The sequence below is a fragment of the Pyrgilauda ruficollis genome, unplaced genomic scaffold, assembly GCF_017590135.1.
Source record: "Pyrgilauda ruficollis isolate IOZ18807 unplaced genomic scaffold, ASM1759013v1 scaffold247, whole genome shotgun sequence".
Lineage (NCBI taxonomy): Eukaryota > Metazoa > Chordata > Aves > Passeriformes > Passeridae > Pyrgilauda > Pyrgilauda ruficollis.
This window is the reverse complement of record NW_024523789.1, coordinates 735282-746361: the sequence shown is the minus strand read 5'-3', so window position 1 is coordinate 746361 and position 11080 is coordinate 735282.

The following is an 11080-nucleotide window of genomic DNA, read 5'->3' as shown; positions in this document are numbered from 1 at the left end:
TAATTTTTTCCCCCTAAATATCTCGATTTGAGATCGCCTTGGTAGCAAAATCCTCACGGTTTTTTGGGACCCTCGCCACGACCCGGCAAAAGCGTCGGGAGCCTAGGGTTTGTGTCTCCCCAAACCAGCCCAATTATGGTCAAACTGCTGCAAAAACAGCCCCGAGAGCCTCCTTGACCTTCTGGAAGCTGCTCCAAACCCCCGGGAATGACCCTGAGCTTCACCCAGATGATTTCAGCGGTGATTTCTTGGGGGGTCTGGCTGTGTGGGGGGTGTTATTTCTTTCCACGCTGAGGGAAAATGAAAATGCTGAGGCACAGAAAGACTCTCACTTCCCTAAATCCTAATTATAGCACCCAGAGCTTTCGGGCTCAGCGGGTGCCCCGAGCCTCGTGCAGCCTGCGGGGGTGGGAAACTGAGGCACGGGAGTGCTGAGATGGATTTAAGGAGGTTTGGGGAAAGGTTGAGCTCCTCCTGAGTTTGCTCTGAGGGCGGTGCCACAGGATGGGGAATATTCCCTGTCCTTCCCCAGGTTTGCACAGGGAAAAAACCCAGGGAAAACTGGGGGAAAAATGGGATCCTGCTGCCTTAAAAGCTCCTGGTAGCTGCAGAGGAATCGGAGCCGCCAGTTCCAGCCCCAGCCCCGGCTCCCTCGGGGCTCGGCCGCGGTGACAAGGAGCGGGCAGGCGGGGACACGGGGCCGGGGCGAGCGGGGACACCGGCGCTGTGTCACGCCAAGCGACAGCCCCTGGGGCTGCCAGCGCCCACGAGCAGCGGCTCCGCAGCACCGCCAGAGCCGGGAAAAAAATGCCCAAATCCCGTTTGTCCCAAAGCCAACTTTCCGCTGGAAGCCACCAGCTGTCCCCCGGCCAGGTACAGGGACTTTGGCACGGGTTTGGACGCTCCCCTCATTAGTTAACACCTGATTAATTACCCTGCTGCCTCCCCTCCCATACAGATCTGGGTGTCCAGTCGCTAATGAACAACTCCAGCAATTAACTGCAGGGGTGAGTCCACTCCTAATTAGGAGCAGATTTAGGGATGAGCGCTGGGAGAGCTCTGGTTGGCCGCCGGTGCCTCCGCTCGAGCGCGGGCTGCGGATCCCAACCTGGGGCTTTTAATGAGTGATTGAGGAGTTGATTAAGCCCGAACTCGTGCCGGAGATGCCGTCGGGGGTTCGTGTCAGCGAGGCCGGCTGGGAATCGGGCTGGATCCAGCCGGGATCCAGCCGGGATCCAGCCCTGCTGGGGGTGGTTTTGCTGCCAGGAAAGGAGGTGCAAATGTGGCCCGGAGCTCCAGCGAGGCTCTCCATGGCTGGGAAGCTTTTTACAGCGGCTTCCAGATTCCCAAAATATGCTTAAATATCGGAATTTTCTGCGTTATCAGAGTGTCACCTGAAGGGGGGACAGGGCTGTCCCTTTTGGATGTTTGGGTGCCCCTGGCTGGGGTCTGCCTGTCCCTTTGGGCAGCAGCTTCGCCTCTGCTGCTCCTGGCTGTCCCTGAGAAATCCCAAAGAAAAGGGGATGCTGCATCCATGTCCCCTCCCTGTCCCTTCCCTGTCCCCGGCCAGGTTGGGCCAGTCTCTTGTCCGGGCTCTGTTAGGGCTGCTCCCCCTTTGTGGGGGTTCCCAAAGGAGTTGGGAACGGGAATTTTCTGTTTTTCTCTGCAGATCTCCCCTGCTGGAGCACAACCCTGTGAGCCCCGTGCTGTGCCAGCACCAGAGGTGATGCTTTGTGCTCCAAGGGTCAGTCAGGGCTGGGGGGGCAGATGGAAATTTAAAAAAACCCAACACCCGAACACCCTGGAGAAGAAAGGGCCAGAGAGCAGCTGAGTTTCCATCAGCGCTGGGTCACTGGAAAATCTGAGTGGGGAGCGAGAGGGAAGGAGCGAACTTCTGCTTCCTGAGGGAGGGAGGGGCCATCGCGGGCTGAGAGCGCTGCCGCGGCTCGGGCCCTTCCCTGGAAAACACCCCTGGAATGAGGATCCCGGTCTGCTCCACACCCGGCACCGCGGGGCTGCTGCTGCTCTGCCGGGAACGAGGCACAAAGAGCAGCTGATGGGTCTGCAGGATGGAGCAGGGACACCTTCCACTGTCCCAGGGTGCTCCAAATCCCACAAACCCGGCCTTAGATTCTTCCAGGGATGGGGCAGCCACAGTTTCTCTGGGTATTCCATCCCAGCCTCTCCCACCCTCCCAGGGAACAATTCCATCCCCATATCCCATCTATCCCTGCCCTCTGGCAGTGGGAGCCATTCCCTGTGTCCTGCCACTCCATCCTTTGTCCCAAGTCCTTCTCCAGCTCCTCTGGAGCCCCTTTAGGCCCTGGAAGAGTCTCCAAGCTCTCCCATCCAGAAACCTCCTCCAGATGCCTGTTCAGGCCAGGTGCCCTCTGCCACCCCTGAAACTCCCCTGCACAGGGGGCTCTTCCCAGGAACCTTTCCATCACCAGGTGTTCTTCTCTGGGATCCACCAGCAGAGCACACCTGGACGCAGGTTTGGCTCTGGGGCACACCTGGACGCAGGTTTGGCTCTGGAGCACACCTGGACTCAGGTTTGGATCTGGGAGCACACCTGGACTCAGGTTTGGATCTGGGAGCACACCTGGACTCAGGTTTGCATCTCTACCTCCAACACCTACCCCGGACGTTTGCCCCATCCACCCCCAACCCTCAGCACCCCAATCCTGCAGAGATCCTTCATCCCTCATCCCCTGGGCTGCACCATCCCCTTCCCGGCCTTTGGGGATGGATTCTTCCTCCCCTCCTGCCCTTCCTTGGTTGTTTTTTTTTTCTTTTTCCCCGGAGCTCAGCCTCATCCATCGCCATCCTTTACGGATGAGATGTGTCATTCCTGACCCGGGTTCACCGCGAGCTGCCAGGGACGCTGCCAGCCCAGCCCGTGGCCCTCGTTAGCTTAATTGCTCCTCGGGAGGCCGGGACGTGCCAAGCCCGGGGCCTCCCGGTGCTCCGTCACCGCCTGTCACGTCCTGTGTGGAGCGGGGGAAAAAAAGGGAGAAAACAGCTCGGTGGCACTGGAAATGAAGGACAGGTTCCCACGTCAGAGCCGGGAGCTGGCATCGGCTGTCGCGGCAGTCAGCGGGGACAGGAGCTGCTGGCGTCACCGCTGATGTGCGACACAGGCACAGCAGGGAGGGAGGGAGGGACATCTGTGCCAGAGCCGCAGCGCCGACCCTCCCGCCGGTGCCGGGGATCCGAGGTGGTTCCTGCAGCCCGACGTGTTCCCGGAATCCCAGCGAGGCTGGAGAATCCCGCCAGGATGGTGGAGTCCGAGCTGTGTCCGGTCCCCGCGTTGTCACCCGGAGTGTCACACCCACGCCTTCCTTGGACACCTCCCGGGGTGAGGACTCCAAAGCTCCCCGGGCAGTTCCAATCCTGCCTTTTCCAGGAAAAATTCCTCCTGGCGACCAACCTGAGCCTCCCCTGTGTGGGGGCAGTGCCCTGCCCAGCAGGTGGCTGGGATGTCCCTGTCACCTTCCCAAGCAAGACAGGGATCTGCTTTTCCAAGCCTGGATTTCCTGGGTGCCAAAAGCTCGGTGTCCACGGGGAAAATCCTGCAGGGAAAACCCTACAGGGAAAATCCTGCAGGGAAAATCCCACCAAAAATCAGGGAAAATCAGCTTAAGAGTGGCTGTGTCCCAAATCTCCAGCTCTGCCAGGTGTCCCAGGCCATGGCTGCTTCCCAGTGAATTCCCATCCCTTTTCCCAGCGTGTCCGAGCCCTGCTGCCGGCTCTCCTTCCTCCTGCTGCCGTGAGCTCCCGCTCCTCTCCCTCTCTCCCTGCCGTGACTCATTTCTCTCTGGCCAAGAGAAATTCTTGGATTTTTAAAGAAGCCCTGGGAGGGTTTCATACCTGCAGAGGCTCCCAGTAGGTGCCACGGAGCTTTTCCAGGCTGGACAAGGGCATGGGAGGAGGGATGGATGGATGGATGGATGGACGGATGGATGGATGGATGGATGGATGGATGGATGGAGATCTCAGCACCCAGGACCCAGCAGATGGAGCCAGGTTTGGATCTGGGAATGGGACCCCACACTGGTGCAGGATTGTCCCTGTGCTCAGCCGGGATGGAGCAGGGATGGGATTTTCCAGCTGCTGCAAAGTCCCTGGGAAGCACAAACCAAGCACTGGGAGGGAAAAGGAAAATATTCCAGCCTCAGAAGGATCCCTGTAGGTTCTGAGGAGCCCCAGCCTCCCTCTGGCCCCAGGGCTCTTTGTGGAGGTGGGAACGGCTCCAGCTCCACAAACCTGGAGCACTGCCCCATCCCTGGGAGTGTCCCAGGCCAGCTTGGAGCAACCTGGGACAATGAAAGGTGTCCCTGTCTCCAAGGATGAGCCGTAAAGTCCCTTCCCACCCAAACCATTCCAGGACCCCATGAAATGGCCTTGGCTTCCTTCTGATCCTCTGCTGTTCCCAGGGAAGCAGAGGACACTCCCCTCCCTGCCAGGGACACGGGGCACAGCTGTCCCCACCGCAGGTGACATTTCCTGGAGCTCATTCCCTGCTCCCTTCCCAGCAGGAGGTGAGGGGGAGCTGCCAGCCCAGTCCTGGGCCCCTCTGGACAGTGACAGGAGTTGGGGAATGCCAGGCTGTGGAATCTGGGATTATCCCACTCCCCGGTATCCCACCACTCTGGGATGGGAATTTCTGGGGTGTCTGAGCAGCCCCAAGTCCCAGATCACCCCCTCCTGCCTCAGCGTGGCTTTCCCAGCCCTTATCCACCAGCTTTTCCTGGTCAATATTTGCACTCTGCCTTTCCCAAGGAATTCTCAGTGCCTCCCCCACGCCCGGCACGCTGCCAAGGGGAGGGAGGGCATCACCACCGGCTCACATCTGCACCTCCCAGAGCAAACTCCGAACTTTCCCTGGCAGCCGGGGCCCCTCGGGAGACGTGGGTGCAGCCACGTGCTCCTGGAGGAAAGTTTCTCCTCCGTTTTTGTGATTAATTCCTTCCTCCCACCACGGCCGCCCGCAATCCCATCTATATCCATGGCTCCCCACTCCTCCTCGGCTGTAAAATATTTATAAATCCCTACATTAGGGCCCTTTTTCTTTTTTTTTTTTTTTTTTTCCCTTCCTTATTTTTTTCCCTTCTCCCCTGCCGGGCTCCCCGGCTCTGCCGAGCTCCAGGAACTGCTTCATTTCCATAAATCTCGGGGAAGCTGTGAGGAATAATTTCGGTTTTTGCTAGGGGAATGCGCTGCTTTTTTTAATTGCACTCATCTGCAGCTCCTTAGCAATGCATTATTGATGGTTATTATTCCAATAAAGGAGCCATTCCTGGTTTGTTGCACTTGGAAATGTGTCTGGTTTTCCCTATTCCCTCTTCCTTCTTCTTTTGAGAAGAGGTCACCTTTGAATCCAACATTTTTCCACTAATTTTCACCCCTTTTTTGGGTATTTCACCCCTCTTTTGCATATTTCACTCCTCTTTTGGATATTTCATCTTTATTTTTAGTATTTCATCCCTCTTTTGGGTATTTCACCCCTTTTTTGGGGTATTTCATTCCTCTTTTGTGTATTTCATCCCTCTTTTGGGTGGCACCACAGCTTTGATCTGTGGCATCAACAGTGGTCATGTCCCCTTATTGTCACCCAGCGTCCCCCAAGCACCTGAAGGTGGGGTTAGGAGGGAAATCGACCTTTGTGGAAGCAGGAATCCAGAGCATCCTGGAGGACTGGAATGTCTGGAGGCTTCAGGTGGCTTTCTGGAGTTCCACGTGCGGCACAGGGGCTGCCCCTGGGGTTTTCACTGCTGGTTTGACCTCCAAATTTTGGATTTTGGGAGTCTCTTGGGGGTTTGGAAAAGCTGCTCCCGACCCCACAACTTTGTGGAGGTGACAAAAGTGGCCCTGCTGGGGTCACCCCACCCTTGCTGTCGCATCCCAGGATTTCACCTCCACGCTCTGCGGGGTCACCAGGATCCAGGTGGGACCAAGGGCATCTCCAGCTCTTCCAGCACCTTCTCCCCGCATCCCTGGAGGGAAGAACGGTCCCAAAGTAGGGCTGGGGAGCTCCCCCGCCTCCCCGGCTCGGGGCTGACAGCTCGGGAGTGACGGGCAGAGCGTTTTTCTCCCTCTCCCTCGCTGTCACTTCGCTCCCCTCCCTTTCAGCACCGCCCACCGCGCTGTCACCGCCGGCAGCGGGGACTTTCCTCGGGCCCACGAAGGTCCCCGAGCTGTTACCGCGCTGCAAACACCGAGTACAAGGTTCCTCCTTGATGTGAGGAATGAAACGGGGTCGGAACTGGAGGGAAAAATGTTCATTTCGGGATCTCGGGGGTTTTCCCTGGAGTTGTTTGCCTGGGAATTGCTGGGGAGGAGAATGGGGGGATGCTGAGGAGCTCGGGTGCTGCTGGTGGGGGGATTCATGGAAAAACACGGATCCAGCATCCCAAAATTCCCCTCATCCTGCCCAGGGATGCTCGGGAAGAAGCAGTCCAGAGGCTCCTCCTGGGCTGACACAAATTTGGGGGGTTTAATAACGGGCCCTAAACAAATTTAAATCCTGCCGTGCTTCCAACCGGGAATGTGCAGGGATGGGGAAGGGAAGGGCTCCGAGGCACTTTGGTGATGAATTCTGTAGGTGAGCAAACAATTTCATCTCCTAATTACAGCCATAAAGCAAAAATCCCTCCCAATCCCCAAATTCCTCCTCTGGCGTTTTCCCTTCTCCTGTCAAGGCCCTTTTCCCTGATGAAGGAGCTGCTTAATTAGGAATTAACGGGGCTGTTGGAGTAATTGTGAGCAGGAATGGTCTAGGAGAGGTTCATTAGTGTGGTGATGGGTAATTAGCAGTTGCGTGGCTGCGGGAATTTTTTTGGGGTCTCCAAAGGCCTTGGAGTGAGGGGAAAGCCGGGAGCAGAGCAGGGAATTGGTGTGGATGCCATGGGACCGGGATGGGACCGGGATGGGACCGGGATGGGACCTTTTCCACCAGCATCCCAAACTCCAGGCAAGAATCCAAGCCTTGAACATGCACCTCTGGCGGCTGCAGCCCAGGGAGGAGCAGGGAGAGGGAAAAGAGGGAGAAAAAGCAGGAAAAATCCCTTCAATCCCCTTTCCAGCAGCTGTGGGATCATCCCCAGCTCGGTGGTCCCCCTGCAGTGCCCCCAGGACACCCCGGCATTCCCGGCAGAGCCTCTCCAGGGTTTATTTACCCCCGAGCACCGCCAGTCACATCGCTGCTGCTCCTCTCCCTATATTTAGCCCTTGAATGGAGAGAGATTTTACAGACGCCTGACTCTGCCTTGCGCTCCAAAGTCACTCAGTGTTTCCATGAGAAACCCGGCGGCTCCAATCCGGAGCTCCGTGACAAAATCCTTCCCCAAAATCCTTCCCCGCGTATTCCAGCGGCGCTGATTTACCCCGTCCGCCCCCTCCGGGGATGAGATCAGGATCTGGCCCCGGGTTTTGATGGGTTTGTAACTTGGCTGATACAACTCGGCTGATTTAATTCATTTTTTGGGCTAAAAAACTCCACCTACAAGTTCCCAGCCTGGGAGGCATTAAAAGCAAATTAATCCAAATATTAGAGGCTGGGTTTAAAGGGAAGGATGGGACCAAGCCAGATTTTTTTTTTCTTTTTTTCTTTTTTTTTTTCTTTTTTTTTTTTAAGGGAAGAGCCTGGGGGAGAAGTTTTCTATTTTGGGGTTATTTATTTTACCTTGGTGCTGCTGGGTCTCCTCGAGGCCTGGCGCTGCCCACTGCTCTGCTTCACTCCCAGAGCAGCCAGAAAAGCACTGGGAGAAGAAAAGAGTTGGCAAAAATCAGGATAACAGCTGAGATTCTCATGGGGATTTAGGGCCTTGTTGGAGAACTTGGGAGCTGCCGGTCACTGGGAGAGTTTGGCCTTTGGGATGTGGTGGGGATCCAGAGGAGCCTGCAACAGGTGCTGGGTGCAAGGGACAAGAGAATCCATCTGGGAATCCATCCAGGAATCCACCTGGGAATCCACCCAGGAATTGACCTGGGAATCCACCCAGGAATCCACCCTGGAATCCACCCAGTAGTTCACTCAGGAATCCATCCGGGAATTCACCTGGGAATTCACCCGGGAATCCATCCAGGAATCCATCCAGGAGTCCACTCAGGAATCCACTTAAGAATCCCTCTTACATCCAGGAGAGAGCTTCTGGCTGGATCCTGGCTGGGAAAGAGGATTTGATCCCTGCATCCCCAGCCAGAGCCATGGAAAAAAGGGAATAAATCCCAATCCAGTCGTGATCCAAGGAGGATGAGGAGGACAAAGGCTCAGCACGGCCCTGCAGGGACCTCCCGGTGGGATCCAGAATCTCCCTCAGAGCTCTCCTGCGAGCTCCTGACAAGAGCCAATCCACCCTGTCCCCATTGTCACCCCAAATCCAGCCTGTCCCCAGTGCCACCCCAAATCCAGCCTGTCCCCCTTACCACCCCAAAATCCAGCCTATCCCCATTGTCACCCTCCAGCCTGTCCCCAGTGCCACCCCAAATCCAGCCTGTCCCCGTTACCACCCCAAATCCAGCCTGTCCCCACTGCAACTCCAAAATCCATCCTGTCCCACTGCCACCTCAAAAACCAGCCTGTTCTCATTGTCACCCCAAATCCAGCCTGTCACCACTATCACCCCAAACCAGCCTGTCCCCAGTGCCACCCCCATGGCTGTGACACCTGGAGCAGCTGCTGGGATGTCCCCTCCTGCAGCTCCGGGCTGGCTGGGTGGGACACAAGTGGCAGCTCTGCCGGCTCAGGAGTTGTGTCCTTCTCCTCCCTGCTCCGGGTGCAGCGTGGGGACACCTCTGTCACCACCCCGGCGGTGGCCAAGCCACCAGGAGGAGCAGGTGGCCTGTGGCTGAAGGGGGTGGAGCAGGAGGGAAGCAGAGACACACACAGAGGGTCCCAAAATATTCTGTGAAGGAATTTTTCCCATCTGCGGCGTGTGGGGACAGCTCAGTGCTGGCTTGGAGGTGACACTTCTGCTCCTGCCAGGATTTTTCCCTTTTCCTCCATGTGCTTCTCCTTAAACGTGGCCTGGAAGAAGCTCTGGGGCTGTTCATGGTTCTGTTCAGGAATCACCACACATGAATCACATTTCCCACACGGATTTTGGCTGCTCCCTCCCGCAGCCACTGCCCCGGGTGGAAAATCTGCTTTTCCCCCATTTCAACCCAAACCCAGGAGCCTGAGGAGGCTGCAAATTCCCAGCATAGCCGAGCTGCCCTGCTCACACGGCTTCCCTGAGGCAGGAAGGCTGATTTCCTTCCAGGAGCCCGAATCCAGATGGTCAGAGATTCCTTCCAAGCTCCCAGAACCTGTTGGAAAAGGCCATTATGTCTCAATAGCAGTTTTGCATTGGAAGTGGTGCCTGCCAGCTGCTCCAACACCTCTTTTCCAAGCTGTTCCATGCTCACGGAGAACCAGTCTGGTCAGGGCTGGCAGATTTTGGTGGAGGAATAAAAATCCCTGGGTTTATTCCCATTTTTTTGTGTCAGGCGAACATGGAGCAGTTCAGTGGAAGAGGCCTGAGTTTGGTTTTTGAGACTCGTTTGTCCTTGTCATGAGAATCCTCAGCCCTGAAATATTTTATTTTCAGTAGGAATATTTTATTTTCAGTAGGAATAACCCTGTGAACTCCCAAGGAGGAATTCCAAGCCCCGGGCACTTTCTCCTTCCCAAAGCAAAGCTCGGGGCCAGGTCATGCTCCAAAGGATGCGGAGATGGAATTAAATCCAACATGGGCAGCTCTGATGTCACTCAGGTGACTCCAAACAACATTCCCTGCTCCAAAACAACCCCTGGATCAGCTCAGCTGATCAGGAAGATCCATCCTGGTGAGCTGAGGGATGGATTTTCCTGGAAAATGGAATGGAAATGAATTCCCAGACTTGGGCTCCACATCCAGGTCCGGCTCGGCCTGTGCAGCACCTCAGGGCCTGGGAGCCTCGGGAATGTGGAATTATGGAGGTGCAGGCCCCCAAGGGGGGAAAAAACCCTTGGGAGCGCTAATGAGGGGCTAATGAGTGGTTAATGAGGGGCTGTGGCCGCAAGGGTGTAGCCCTGGTTTAACTGGAAGCGCTGGAGCCCAAACTGGGCCTCAGGGAGGGGATTATTGAAGGCGCCCCCTCCCAGCCCTGCTGGCCCCGAGGGCCAAAGCTTTTTCCTGCCTTTGGAAAGGATTCCATGAGGAATTTTATCCGTGTTCCTTTAGAAAAAGGGGTGACGGTGGGATCTGGGGTGGGGGGGTTGCTCATGCTGGACCCTGGTGGCTCTCAGGGTGGCAGCGCCCCCAGAGTGATGGTGGCCCATGAGGGGACAGGGTGGCTCAGACCAGGATCAACCCCAAAACCGCTAAAACCCCCCAAGAAAACCCCAATTTTGCCACAGGTCACAAAGTTCCTTCTGCCTCCGCCACACCTGGAGCGGGGAGAGGGTTGGGCATGAGTGTGCCCTCTCTTTTTGGGGTGCCCACACTGTCCTGGAGGTGTCCCCACACTTTTTGGGGTGCACACCCCACTCTGCCCTGAGGGTGGGGTCTCCACATTGCCCATCGGAGTCCCCAAACTGCTTGGGGGCACCTGGGGATGCCCGTGGGGGTCCCCACATTATTTGGGGTCGCACCCCCTGCTCTGTCCCTGGGGTCCTCCCACTCTTTGGGGTGCAAACATTCTCTTGTCCTGGGGATCCCCAAACTTTCTGGGGGTGCATCCCCCCACCTCTAACCCGGGAGGGTCCCCACATTGCCTGGGGGTGCAAGTACGGGGATGCCGGGGGGGTCCCCAAATGGCCCGGGGGTGTCCTCACCTTCCTGGGGGTGCACCCGCCGCCCTGTCCAATGTGTCCCCACCCTGCCCGGGGGTGTCCCCATATTGCCTGGGGATGTCCCCATTCTTCCCGGGGGTGCGCCCCCCCACTCTGCCCATGGGCTCCTGCCCCAGTTTGGGGTCCTCCCACCCCGCTGTGCCCTTCACCCCGTTCCTTTCCCCGTCCCCCTTAAGCAGCCGTCGGGGCGTGCAGCCACCTTAAGGGAGCCCCTCCCCCGGCGGGCTGGGACGAGCCCTCCCCCTCCCTGCCCGCCGTCCCCTC